This window comes from Spermophilus citellus (genome assembly GCF_964194105.1).
Source record: "Spermophilus citellus genome assembly, chromosome: 10".
Classification (NCBI taxonomy): domain Eukaryota; kingdom Metazoa; phylum Chordata; class Mammalia; order Rodentia; family Sciuridae; genus Spermophilus; species Spermophilus citellus.
Genome location: NC_138197.1, coordinates 106,383,522 through 106,397,667, shown reverse-complemented (window position 1 = coordinate 106,397,667; position 14,146 = coordinate 106,383,522).

Here is a 14,146-nt window from a genome sequence, read left to right as displayed (position 1 = left end):
TTTGAAGCCAGTATGGACCATTCAGCGTGACCCAAAATAGAATGTAGCTCAGTGGTAGAGTGTCCCTGAGTTCAATCCCCAGTACCAAAAACAACAACCAAAACAAATGCTCCCTCCCCCAAATAAAACCCCAACTAAAACAATAACAGCAAAAAAGAAGTGGAAAGAAGGAAGGAAGAAAGTTAGTTTACCTGAATCCCTGAAATACCGTGTGGGAGGGGGTTTGCCAAACAGAGTTATACCTAACCCAAGTCAGATTGTAACAAAATTAAGAAATTAAGTTTTGTTTCATTAACCCCTTGAGCGTTATCTTTGTGGCTACTCACATAACCAGACAATCAATATTAACAAATAAAAACCAAGATAGAATTAAAATATAAAACAATATTTTAGGAACTGGAAGAAGGAAACTTAGGTATTCTAAGGTATTAGTCAGATGGAGAATAAACTATTGATTCTTTAGACTTTCATGAGTGAATTTGTTAAGATTTCTGTCATATAAATAGAATGTGTAACGGTCAAAGAAATAGAAAATAAAAAATTAAATGTCAAGGAGTATTTAGTTTTTCCAAAAGAAGAGAAAAAGAAGAAAAAGCAAGAATAGCAAATGCAAGACAAATACACAATACAAAGTTGTTGCCAGAAGTCATTAAAGTGTATCAGTTATTATAAAAAAAAAAAAAACAAAAAACAAGAAAACAAAAGGCGGGCTGTGGTGGTGCACACCTATCATCCCAGAGGCTTGGAAGTCTGAAGCAGGAGGATTCAGAGTTCAAAGCCAGCCTCAGCAAAATCGAGGCAATAAGCAACTCAGTGAGACCTTGTCTCTAAAAAAAAAAACACAAAATAGAGCTGGGGATGTGGCTCAGTGGTGCCCTGAGTTCAATCCATGTTACCAAAAGATAAAAAATGAATAAAAAATAAATAAATACCCCCCCAAAAAAAACCTCAAGTGGAGTGCAAAAAAAAAAATGGTCTAAAGAAGAGCACTCTTTAAAAAAAAAAAAAGGATGCAGAAAATTTGGTAGAAAGGATTGTAGACTCAAAAATAAAAGAATTGAAAAAGAAATAAAAATAGAAGAAAGCTCTAGCAATTTTAATATAAGCAAAATAGATTTTAAAGAAAAGACATTATTAGAGAAAAACAATGTCATTAAATTGAAAAACCTTTCAGTTTTCCATGGAGATATTAAAATTCAAAGTTAAGATGTTATTAGTAGGAGGATATAGACAACCTAAACAGACCAATAACAATTGAGGAAATAGAAGAAAACATCAAAAGACTACCAACTAAGAAAAGCCCAGGACCGGATGGGTATACAGCAGAGTTTTACAAAACCTTTAACGAGGAACTAACACCAATACTTTTCAAGCTATTTCAGGAAATAGAAAAAGAAGGAGAACTTCCAAATACATTCTACGAGGCCAACATCACCCTGATGCCTAAACCAGACAAAGACACTTCAAAGAAAGAAAACTACAGACCAATATCTCTAATGAACCTATATGCAAAAATCCTCAATAAAATTCTGGCGAATCGGATTCAAAAACATATCAAAAAAATTATACACCATGATCAAGTAGGATTCATCCCTGGGATGCAAGGCTGGTTCAATATACGGAAATCAATGAATGTTATTCACCACATCAATAGACTTAAAAATAAGAACCATATGATCATCTCGATAGATGCAGAAAAAGCATTTGACAAAGTACAGCATCCCTTTATGTTCAAAACTCTAGAAAAATTAGGGATAACAGGATCATACCTCAACATTGTAAAAGCAATCTATGATAAGCCACAGGCCAGCATCATTCTGAATGGAGAAAAATTGAAGGCATTCCCTCTAAAATCTGGGACAAGACAGGGTTGCCCTCTCTCACCACTTCTGTTAAACATAGTCCTCGAAACACTGGCCAGAGCAATTAGACAGACGAAAGAAATTAAAGGCATAAAAATAGGAAAAGAAGAACTTAAATTATCACTATTTGCAGGTGACATGATTCTATACCTAGCAGACCCAAAAGGGTCTACAAAGAAACTATTAGAGCTAATAAATGAATTCAGCAAAGTGGCAGGATATAAAATCAACACGCATAAATCAAAGGCATTCCTGTATATCAGCGACAAATCCTCTGAAATGGAAATGAGGACAACTACTCCATTCACAATATCCTCAAAAAAAAAAATAAAATACTTGGGAATCAACCTAACAAAAGAGGTGAAAGACTTATACAATGAAAACTACAGAACCCTAAAGAGAGATATAGAAGAAGATCTTAGAAGATGGAAAAATATACCTTGTTCATGGATAGGCAGAACTAACATCATCAAAATGGTGATATTACCAAAAGTTCTCTATAAGTTCAATGCAATGCCAATCAAAATCCCAACAGCATTTCTTGTAGAAATAGATAAAACAATCATGAAATTCATATGGAAAAATAAAAGACCCAGAATAGCAAAAACAATGCTAAGCAGGAAGTGTGAATCAGGGGGTATAGCGATACCAGACTTCAAATTATACTACAGAGCAATAGTAACAAAAACAGCATGGTACTGGTACCAAAACAGGCGGGTGGACCAATGGTACAGAATAGAGGACACAGTAACCAATCCACAAAACTACAACTATCTTATATTTGATAAAGGGGCTAAAAGCATGCAATGGAGGAAGGATAGCATCTTCAACAAATGGTGCTGGGAAAACTGGAAATCCATTTGCATCAAAATGAAACTGAATCCCTTTCCCTTGCCATGCACAAAAGTTAACTCAAAATGGATCAAGGAGCTTGATATTAAATCAGAGACATGGCGTCTGATAGAAGAAAAAGTAGGCTATGATCTACATACTGTGGGGTCGGGCTCCAAATTCCTCAATAGGACACCCATAGCACAAGAGTTAACAACTAGAATCAACAAATGGGACTTACTCAAACTAAAAAGTTTTTTCTCAGCAAAAGAAACAATAAGAGAGGTAAACAGGGAGCCTACATCCTGGGAACAAATCTTTACTCCTCACACTTCAGATACAGCCCTAATATCCAGAGTATACAAAGAACTCAAAAAATTAGACAATAAGATAACAAATAACCCAATCAACAAATGGGCCAAGGACCTGAACAGACACTTCTCAGAGGAGGACATACAATCAATCAATAAGTACATGAAAAAATGCTCATCATCGCTAGCAGTCAGAGAAATGCAAATCAAAACCACCCTAAGATACCATCTCACTCCAGTAAGATTGGCAGCCATTATGAAGTCCAACAACAACAAGTGCTGGAGAGGATGTGGGGAAAAGGGTACACTTGTTCATTGTTGGTGGGACTGCAAATTGGTGCAGCCAATTTGGAAAGCAGTATGGAGATTTCTTGGAAAGCTGGGAATGGAACCACCATTTGACCCAGCTATTCCCCTTCTCGGACTATTTCCTGAAGACCTTAAAAGAGCGTACAATAGGGATACTGCTACATCGATGTTCATAGCAGCACAATTCACGATAGCAAGATTGTGGAACCAACCTAGATGCCCTTCAATAGATGAATGGATAAAAAAAATGTGGCATTTATACACAATGGAGTATTACTCTGCATTAAAAAATGACAAAAATCATAGAATTTGGAGGGAAATGGATGGCATTAGAGCAGATTATGCTAAGTGAAGCTAGCCAATCCTTAAAAAACAAATGCCAAATGACTTCTTTGATATAAGGGGAGTAATTAAGGACAGAGTAGGGACGAAGAGCTTGAGAAGAAGATTAACATTAGACAGGGATGAGAGGTGGGAGGGAAAGGGAGAGAGAAGGGAAATTGCATGGAAATGGAAGGTGATCCTCAGGGTTATACAAAATTACATATAAGAGGAAATGAGGGGTAAGAGAAGAATAATACAAGTGGAAGAAATGATTTACAGTAGAGGGGGTAGAGAGAGAAGAGGAGAGGGGAGGGGAGGGGAGGGGAGGGGGGATAGTAGAGAATAGGATAGACAGCAGAATACATCAGACACTAGAATGGCAATATGTAAATCAATGGAAGTGTAACTGATATGATACAGCAATCTGTATACGGGGTAAAAATGGGAGTTCATAACCCACTTGAATCAAACTGTGAAATATGATATATTAAGAACTATGTAATGTTTTGAACGACCAACAATAAAAAAAATAAAAATAAAGATGTTATTAGTAGCAGAACCTCAAAATAACTTTATGATATTGTACAACTACAAAGTGAGACAGATAAATCATCCACTAGAGAGTCATTGTTGGAGCTCAGTAATGATGGATAAAGAAGGAGAAAAGCAGTAAGTATATAAAAGATACAAACATCAAAGCTATTGTTTTTAATTTGATAGAAATGTGTTGAAAACTACATGCAAAAACTGAGAACATGCCTTCTTTTCTTCCTGCACTTGTGAAATCTATTGAAATTGACTCCAATTGTACCCTCCTGAAAGTTTCAATAAATTTCAAAGGATTAGAATAGTATGGACCAACTTTCTTATTAAGTTGCAATCAAATTAGAAATTAAAAAAATAACTAGAACTATCCCAATATTTGGACATTAGGAAATTCACTTTAAATTAAACATGGGACAAAAATGGAAATGGAAATTAGAAAATATTTAGAACTGAATGGTTTAAACCATTAGAACATATTACATATTGGGGCTGGGGATGTGGCTCAAGCGGTAGCGCGCTCGCCTGGCATGTGTGCGGCCCGGGTTCGATCCTCAGCACCACATACCAACAAAGATGATGTGTCCGCCAACTAAAAAATAAATATTAACAAAAAATAAAAAAGATCATATTACATATTAACTTGTAGAATACAATTAATGGATCTCCCCAGAGAAAATGTCATTTTTTTTTCTCTTAAGAAAAATACTGAATTAAGCATCTTTTCAGTCAGTTTTGCTGTGGTAATGTGCAGCATCTTAGTGACTTACAATGATAATTGTTCATTTCCTTTTCATATAACATGTAAAGATGGGCCCCTACTAAACATGATTTGACTGATGATTTTTTTTTTTTTTTACTTTACAGTGAAGTGAAAGCCATATACATTCATTACAAATGGTACTTTGAATTTGATCTTTTCCAAGACTAGCAATTTGTGTATCTTTGTTGTATTAAGCAATGGAGGCTCCCAGTCCTCCGTGTATCATGAGGGTTAACTGAGACAGTATGCTGTGTTGCTAAGCTGGAATACTCTGTAGTTTAGGTATATTAAGTGCATTTTTGACTGAAGATATTTTCAACTTGTGGTGGGTTTATCATCTGTGCATCTGTAGATGGGAGTCAGTCACTAATCTGCCCCAGTGTTGTTCTGCCCTGCACTGTGGGTCTTCTCATTCCAGGACCCAGGCTGAAGGAGTTTCTACAGAGACCAGTCTATTCTTGTACTTAAAGGCAAGGTGAAGACCAAGAGAACTAGTGGAAACTCATTTGTACCTTAAGCTTCTATTAAAAACTGTCTCACTGTCAAAGAAGGTTATGCCCAAGCCGGAAGTCAAAGTTTTGACATGTATTAAAGGAAATACATTCACTGTCTGCTACCTGTTATCTGATTTTTAAAATTCATTTTCCTTCTGCAATCAAAATATATTTACTCCTAACCATAAGAATGTAACCTTTAATATCTTGCTTCAATCTTGTCATCAATTTCAAAAGTTAGGGTTTCATGATGGTCTTTCTCTTACATGAGGATGTAGAGATCTAACAAATAAAAAGGCATTTTTCTCAAAGATATGGTCATGGGATTGTGAAGAGTAACTTCAACCCTTGGAAAAAGGATAAGAAATATTACTTGATTAGGCTTTATTTTGCTAGGCCTACTGTTTTCCTGGTGCTAAATTATTCTCTCTGGAAGAGCAGTCATTTCTATTATCCTTCTTGGCTACATCACAGAAATGTATTGAATACCGAGCATCTTGGGAGCTGATCTTGCTTAGCTGGCTCCCTCCTTCTAGAGAGCTGAGGTCTGAAAGTTGTTTTACGCTTAATACTTAGAGGCTCTTTTAATCCAAAAGTTTTGGAACTTTGGCATTATAACTGCTTAAATTTGTGGGGTTCTAAAAATGATTTTATTTCAATAAAAAATGTGAAAATAATTATATTTTCCTACTCTTTTGGAGATGTGCTTTTCTCTCAAGACATATAGATAATGTGAGCCAGGAGCCTTCAAGAAAATTATTAAGAATTCCTGCTACTAAGCCTTTTTGTCCAAAGACTGGTATGATTTTCTAGAAGTCAGTTTAAACCATTCTGTAATTTTAACAAAGGATATGAAGGACAATGCCTTTTACTTGAGCATGTATCTTAATCTGAGCTTTTGTTGTTCAGAGCATTTATTTTCTATTGATTGGTAATAGGGATTGAACTCAGGGGCGCTATTGAGCCACATCCCCAGTTCTTCTTATTTTTTATTTTAAGATAAGGTCTTACTGCGTTGGTTGGGGTCTTTCTGAGTTGCTGAGGCTGCCTTTGAACTTGTGATCCTTCTGCCTTAGCCTCCAGAGATGCTGGTATTACAGGTGTGTGCCACTGCACCTTATTCTATTTATTTTTTACTGATTAGAAACAGTTCTGTTTTCTAACTCTTCAATCCTGAGAACTGGTTCTTTAATTTATGTCTTTCCTGCTTACAAAGCAGCCCAATTCTTTCCTGAGCTCACTTGACAATTCAGAGGAAAAGGAATAATGCAGTAATGTTAGTGACATTCTGTTTGGAAACCTGTTCTCTCAAAGCCACTCTTTAACAAGAAGATAGATTATCTACTTCCCACGTCATTCTAGATGACCCTTTGCTAAATATTTTGCCATTGTCAACCACAGGTCACCATCTTCCCAGTGTCCAATAATAGTTTGCGACTAGTCTCTTAGCCTCAAAGTCAACACACAGATTTCCAAAGGTTTGTTATAGGAGTGCTTCACTTCAAGATAGCAATATCTGTTTTTGTCAATTTTGCTATGGTAACAAATGAGTTCAAAAGCTTTGTGATTATGGTAACAAAATTCGATCTCTTGCTCATGTTACATAGAATCCTGGTTCTGCTACAGTTCTGCTACGGGCTTTTGGGTCATCTCTGCTCCACTGTCTTCCCATTTTGTGACCCAGGCTGAGAGTCCTGCTTCTGTGCTAGGAAGTCCAAATGTCTCTTAAAGGTTCTGCCAAGAACTGGAAGTAAAAGAACTGGCATCCTTTCCCTTTTGCTCACGTTCCATTATCCAAAGCAGGTTCCAGGGCTGAGACCACAATAATGGGCAGAGAAATACAGTCATTTTTGTAAGAAGGGTGACATGAATGATCCACAAATAATAATGAAATTTAGTATATGATCCCATCTTAAAAAATCTGAAGAGAACAATACAATAAACCACCATCTAAAAATGGAAAGAAAGATTTTTAAAAATATGAGAAATAAATGTAACAAAAACAAACACACCAAAAATTATTTACCAGACTAAATCTTTTCAAAAAGAACAAGTAAAAGTGAGAAACTTCTGGCAAGCTTGGTCAAGTCAAATGAAAGAGAGGAAAACAAAAAAATGTTAAGAATGACAGAGAGGCTATATATCCAGAGATGTAGCCAAGATTGCAAAGAAATAAGGGAATCATATGAATAACTGAAATGGAAAAGTTAACATAGAGAACTAACTCTATAGAAATATGTGACTAATCATTACTCATAAAAAATGTGAACACCTGGATGATACTATAAAGAAATGGAATCAGTGATTAAAAATACTAGATCCAGTCAATTAAAACAAAAGATCCAGATGGTCTCACAGGCAAATTTATTAAACATTCAAGGAACAAATGCTTTAATCTTAGACAAAATATGGTAGAGAAAAAGAGATGCCAAAGATTAAGAAGCTTCTGTTCGTCTCAGTGAGGGTTTTTCTAAGAATGATTAGCATATAGGACAGCAAACTGAAGCATAGACCCACCCTGAATGTGGGCTACACAGAAGCTTGGATGGAACAAAAAGTTGGAAGAACAAGGAAGCAGTAGCAGATACAAGCTTGATACTTCTAGAACAGGTTCTTGATTGCTGCTGGATCACCTGAGGGTGTCAGACTTCAGCTCCTTCATTCTTGCAAAGTAGACTTTGCCCAGTGACTCTCCAGGGAGTTTCCAGGCCTTCAGTCCCTGGCTAGGCTGCATCACTGATCCCTTTTATTCTGAGGCCTCAGCTTCTTAGACAGAGCAGTTATTGGTTCCTCCAGCTCTTCACCCTGTAGACAGCCATTGTGGGACTGCTCACCTTCTGGTTGTGTAAGCCAACCTAAAAAATCTTAAATCTCCTTTTTATAATCATATGTATATGATTATAAAATCATATATATGAATATATAAAACCAATAGAATATATGTATAAAATCATATATATTACATATATATGATATATACATGTACATGATATATACATATGCATCATATTACATATATATGATTTTATACATATATTCTATTGGTTCTGTTTCTCTAGAGAATCCTAATACAGACATGTAAGTCATTGGTAATATATACATAGTTTCAATTGCATGAGAAGTCCCATAGAGTTGAGTTCAGGATGATACTGCAGCACATTAGGAAGCTGTTCCTGGTCAGGCGTGGATATTGGATTGGAAATAGGTAAGTAGGGTGGCTGGGGATGTGTCTCAAGCGGTAGCGCGCTCGCCTGGCATGCGTGCGGCCCGTCAGCACCACATGCAGACAGGGATGTTGTGTCCGCCAATAACTAGAAAATGAATATTAAAATTCTCTCTCCTCTCTCTGTCTCTCTCTCTCTCTCTCTCTCTCTCTCTCTCTCTCTCTCTCTCTTGCTCTCTCTCTCTTTATAAGGAAAAAAAAAAGAAATAGGTAAGTAGGGAAAGCCTCCTGAACCTAAGAGATAAGGAGTATTTCATTAGTTTTCAACCAGAACAAAGAGAGATATATGGATATATGTGGTGCCATGTTTTTTCATGAGCTAGAGTGATAATCCTTTATAAAGGCACATTTTGGCCCAAGACAGAGCTGGGCAAAAGGCTCTTTGAGATTCCCATCTTCATAGCCCCTATCACTATGTATTACCATATTTCCTTATTTGTCTTCCCTTCTAGATTTGGTCTCCTCAAGGACTTCTATCTCTTTTCCTGTGATGCCTAGGCCCAAAGTAAGTGTTAAAAATTTTTAGTAAATTTTGAAATAGTAAAAGAATAATCGAAGGGAAAAAGTGCATTGGTGAGTTGAAAAGATTCAAAAGGAGAAAAATCTGAGAACTTGCAAGAAACCAGTTCAGAAACAGACTGGAGAGAGGAAGTGTCTTAATTCCAACAAAGTCCTTTTAGTTTCCACTGAACTATGCTATCTAATCCATCAAAGAGTGTTGCTCTCTTTAAGTAAGCTGCTTCAATTTGTTATTGGTGTATTGATTCTAGGAATCAGTACAGGCTTATCTAAAACATAATCAAAGTTAGGTGTGGTATCACACACCTGTAATACCAGCAACGTGGGAGGCTGAGGCAAGAGGATTGCAAGTTCAAAGGCTCAGCAATTTAGTGAGGCACTAAGCAACTTAGTGAGACTCTTTCTCACTAAGAAATAGACTCTTTCTCACTAATAGAAAATAGAAAAGGGCTGGGAATGTGGCTCAGTGGTTAAGCACCCCTGGGTTCAATCCTTGGTGGTAATAATAATAATAATAATAATAATAATAATAATAATAATATTGGTTATAAGATTTGATTCTACAGAGGTGATCCAAAAAGGAGATAATTTTTCTATCTGGTGTAATAAATTAAATTGTACAGATAAGTGAGTGATTTCTATAACTGAGTTAAATTCATTGCTATGGCATTAGGCAGTGCCTGCTATGTTTTCTTGGTGATATAGCCCTGACAAATTAAAAAGCCAAACAGAATAAAATTTTGCATTGTATTCTGGGCTTGCAAAAAGTGATACAATATAACTCCAGGGGTTTGGGGCAAGTACTATAATGAGAGCTTATTATTGGGCTCTAGCTTTGAATGGACCTTGGGTTTTCCTTTTAAGTAGAAGCCTGTATTATAGGACAAAGAGCTTTATCTTTTCTGACGGGAAAGCTAAGAATAACTGTTCTTTATGAGTCATGCAAACACATTCCAAAATGGGCTTTCTTCTATGAAACATCTGTAAGAACTCTTCCTGTCCTTTCCCACCACCTCAGCCCAGGTAGAGCCAGCAGGCAAAGGGTAATGGGCAGGGGTTATTTTTACTCCATTGAATTTCAATAAAGGAAGAAAAAAATAATTCACAAGACCAAATAATATTTTAGTTCTCTGTCTTCAGAGACAAATGTGCCCAAGCGTGACCTTTGGTGACAGAAACTGTAGAATTCTTTTTCAGCCTGTAGTTGGTGCCAATTTCTCACCAATCGAGAGAATTCGAGCTCCCTGATTGGGCCTCATTTCACCATCTTCTGTGAGGAAGATCATTTGAAATTTGGAAAAATGTTTTAATCTGGATGGTGTTCAGATTTCCCTGGGAAGCTCCCTAAAGCTTCATAAATGAATCTAATTTCTTGTATTTACAGAATATTGGCCTTTTGGCCTTAAGATACAATGTGAGGATACTGTTTTCACATATTTAAGAGTCAGAAAGAAATTTTATTTGTTTTAAATAAAATCTTCGATTTTTCTAATAAAAGTTTACTAGAGAGAATTGGAAAAAAAATGGATGGGAGTAGAAGGATAACTTCTTGTGGAGGCGGGGGAACCAGAGATTGAACTCAGGGGCACTTGACCACTGAGCCACATCCCCAGCCCTATTTTGCATGTTTTTATTTAGAGACAGGGTCTCACTGAGTTGCTTAGTGCCTTGCTTTTGCTGAGGCTGGCTTTGAACTCGTGTCCTCCTGCCTCAGCCTCCTGAGCCACTAGAAGGATACTTTTTTGATGGAGTTTTTGGCTGAAGAATTTTGCCCATCAAAGGGCATGGGGGGAAATTGTTCATGATGGGACAGAGGGTGCTCATCTCCAGCACACAACTACAGAGGAGCAGAAAAGGAATGGGGTCTCATTTCCACACTTTACAGCAACCATTTTCTTTGCTTACAGTTAACTTTCTGCTCAGCTTACAGGTCGGATGTAATATTGTGTGGCTGTGCAATTTGGAAGAAAAGTTTGCCGTCCCTTCTGTCCTTGTTAAAATCTGAGAAATAAAAAGATCCAGAATGCACGTACATGGATTACAAATCAACAACAAAAAGGATCTACTTCTAGTTTACTTCACTTATCCTAGAAAAATAGAGATTCTCACAGTAAATGTTGCTCCATGAAATAGTAACTGTACAATGTCATAAGAGCCCTCATAAAGTAGATGCTCAGTAATATTTATTGAATGAAGAGAGGGAAAAAAATATTGGTTTATTTTCTAGCTGAATGTCTGTTGCCTTGTGGCTTGACCTCAGAGTGAAACAAATAAAAACCAATCTGGCTAGAATATTGTAGTTTTTTTATACCAATTCAGCAAATCAGCAAATTTCCAGCTTCTACTGCATCAAATAACTAACAACAGCTGCTTAATGAATCCTCAAATTAGAGGGCTTTTTCCCCCCTTTATATCCCAGCATGGGAGAGCTAATGGAGGGCAAAATTTACAAAAATAATTAAAATGGTGCCAGCTTTTTACAAGACAGAGGAGGGGCTGTGACTAGCAAAAAGTGCAAGGACCAGCAGCTGCAGCTGCCAATTTGAAGAAGCAACCACCTTTCTCACTCTTAGGAGAGTGGGCTTATTGTCCGACAGCAGCCCTTTCACTGATGAAAACCCTCGTAGAAAACCCTGGCAAACATGAGGAGGCCTTTCCATGACAGTACCCTGGTTGCCATGATTTCATAACTGGCTCGGGTTCCTCTTTGTTGTGTTCCTGTGCTGCAAAGCAACAGAAGAATCAGAAATATGCCTGCAGGGCTTTTGATGGAGCACAGTTTTTTTTCCCCCCAGAATTTATTTCTTTTGCCATCTGCATCAAAATAACATTTTTTTTTTTACATTCAGTTTGAATGCCCTCTCCAATGCACATCAGTTGCTTAACGTCTCTCATTTTTCACTTCTCCAACTGCCCCCATGTTTCCCAGCTAAATACATACTTCCTTTGAATCCTTTGTTCTTTTTACTCTTCAGGTTCCTGCCTCCTTTCTGATTCATTCTTATGTGCAGCCAAAAGAATAGATAGAAATTTTTCCAACAGCAGGATTATTAAATTATTTTTATGCAAATTTTTAGTTTAGATAGATAGAACCACCTTATAGGGGTCTCTTAATTTCCAGAAGAACTATGACATATGAAAAGTTGGTTGATACTGAATTTCATCATTGCTCCTCTCATGTCACTGCAGTTTCCATTATAAACTTGGGAAAAGGTAACCTTTTCAGAAGATAATCAGTCACAAAGGAAATAATTTTAAAATCAGAAGCAAGCAATTCTTCACTGCCAAAGGGGTATTTTCTTGTTTGAAAATTATTGACATGGTCATCTAGTCTTCTCAATTAAGTGCTTTGTTAAATAAGCTATGTGTTTCCTTCTCTAATAGCTGAAAGAGATGACATTTTAAATGAAAAAGTATTTCTTGGCTGAAGGGCAGTTCTGGACTTGTGAAGGAATATTCTTTCCTGCTCCGTCAATCACAATTTTAGTCTGACATTTGCATCAATCTGTGCCTAAGGGGTGAGTGAGGTAATGAGTTGTGGGTACAAAATGTACCTCTCATCACTTTAAACAGAGTATTTTCACCTCTGTGCAATAGCTATTTATAGAGCACCTACTGAGCTATGCTATGACCCCAAAATAAAGTGTGCAAAAGTGGTCCTGGTTTGGGGGTGCAGCTCAGTGGTAGAGAACATGCTTAGCATGTGCAAGGTCCTGTGTTAAGTCCCCAGCCCTACAAAAATAACTAAATAAATAAACAAAAGGGTTTCTTACCTTCAACAACTAGCTATGCTAAAACATGATAAGCATTTATATCAGTTTCAACTTACAAGGGACAGAAAATGCATAGTAGCTTAAACACAAGTTTATCGGCAGCAAATGAGTGAAAGGTACATGGATAGGGCTGGCCTCAGTCATGGCTGGATTTAGAAACTCAGTGTTGGGTCTGTTGTATTGGCTGTGATCCTTCTGTAGGTTCAATCCCTCCCCAGTTAGACATGATAGTGAGATGGTTCCAGAAGCTTTCCCATAATCACATCCTCTTGGGTAGAAAAGAGACAACATCTCTTATGGATAACTGGTGAAAATACCCTGGATTTTCTTCCAATGGGAACGACTTGGCAAATTCCTTTTGTGACGTAAACAAGGAAACGAAGTAGAGTCATGTTGATTATGGAAGCTGTTCACAGAGCCACAGAAGGGGATCTCGTGCTCTGATTGGTCAGGCCTAGGTCACATGCCAAGATTCAGTGATCTAATTGGCTATATCTGATTTATGTTTCACCTGTGAAGTCAGAAGTAGAGCCAATTTCTTAGACTGGACAGTTGCTTCCTAAAGGAAATTCACTATATTTATTAGAAGAAAGAGGAATGGACTAAAATTGGCCCTCCATGGTGTTATACTGAGTAGTTAAAAAGCATATTTTGAGTACTTACTATGTTTTGAACATAGTACTAAACACTTAAATGCTTTACCTCATTTATTTCTCTCACCAACTTTATAAGGTGGTTATAGTTTATATTCAAATAATGAAAGTTTCAAAACTTAGGTAGCCTGCCTAAAGTCACACAGAAGGAGGTGGAACCAGGATTTATGCTGTAGCATTTGGGGTCCTGGGCAGTGAAATCTCATTGCTCTAAATACCAAATAGCACAACCTCCACAGCTAATACCTAGGGGTACTTAATGTGCTAAGGGCCTCAGTGCATTGTGAGCAAAATGCTAAATCGATGCAGAGCATAGCAGTTTATCTCCCAAGAGAGGCTTTATATAGATAAAGAAGTGGACACAAAACTTGAGCCTCCCCCTTGGCATGAAGAAAGGAGCAAGGCTAGCAAAGTGGTTTGACTAGTGGTGGTGACCGTGCCAGGTCTTAGGGAAGCTGTTTTCAGTAGCAGGGGGCTATCAGAATGTCTGTAGACTCAGAAAGGGCCAAGAGAGGCAGCAATTGATAACACAAAAGAAAAC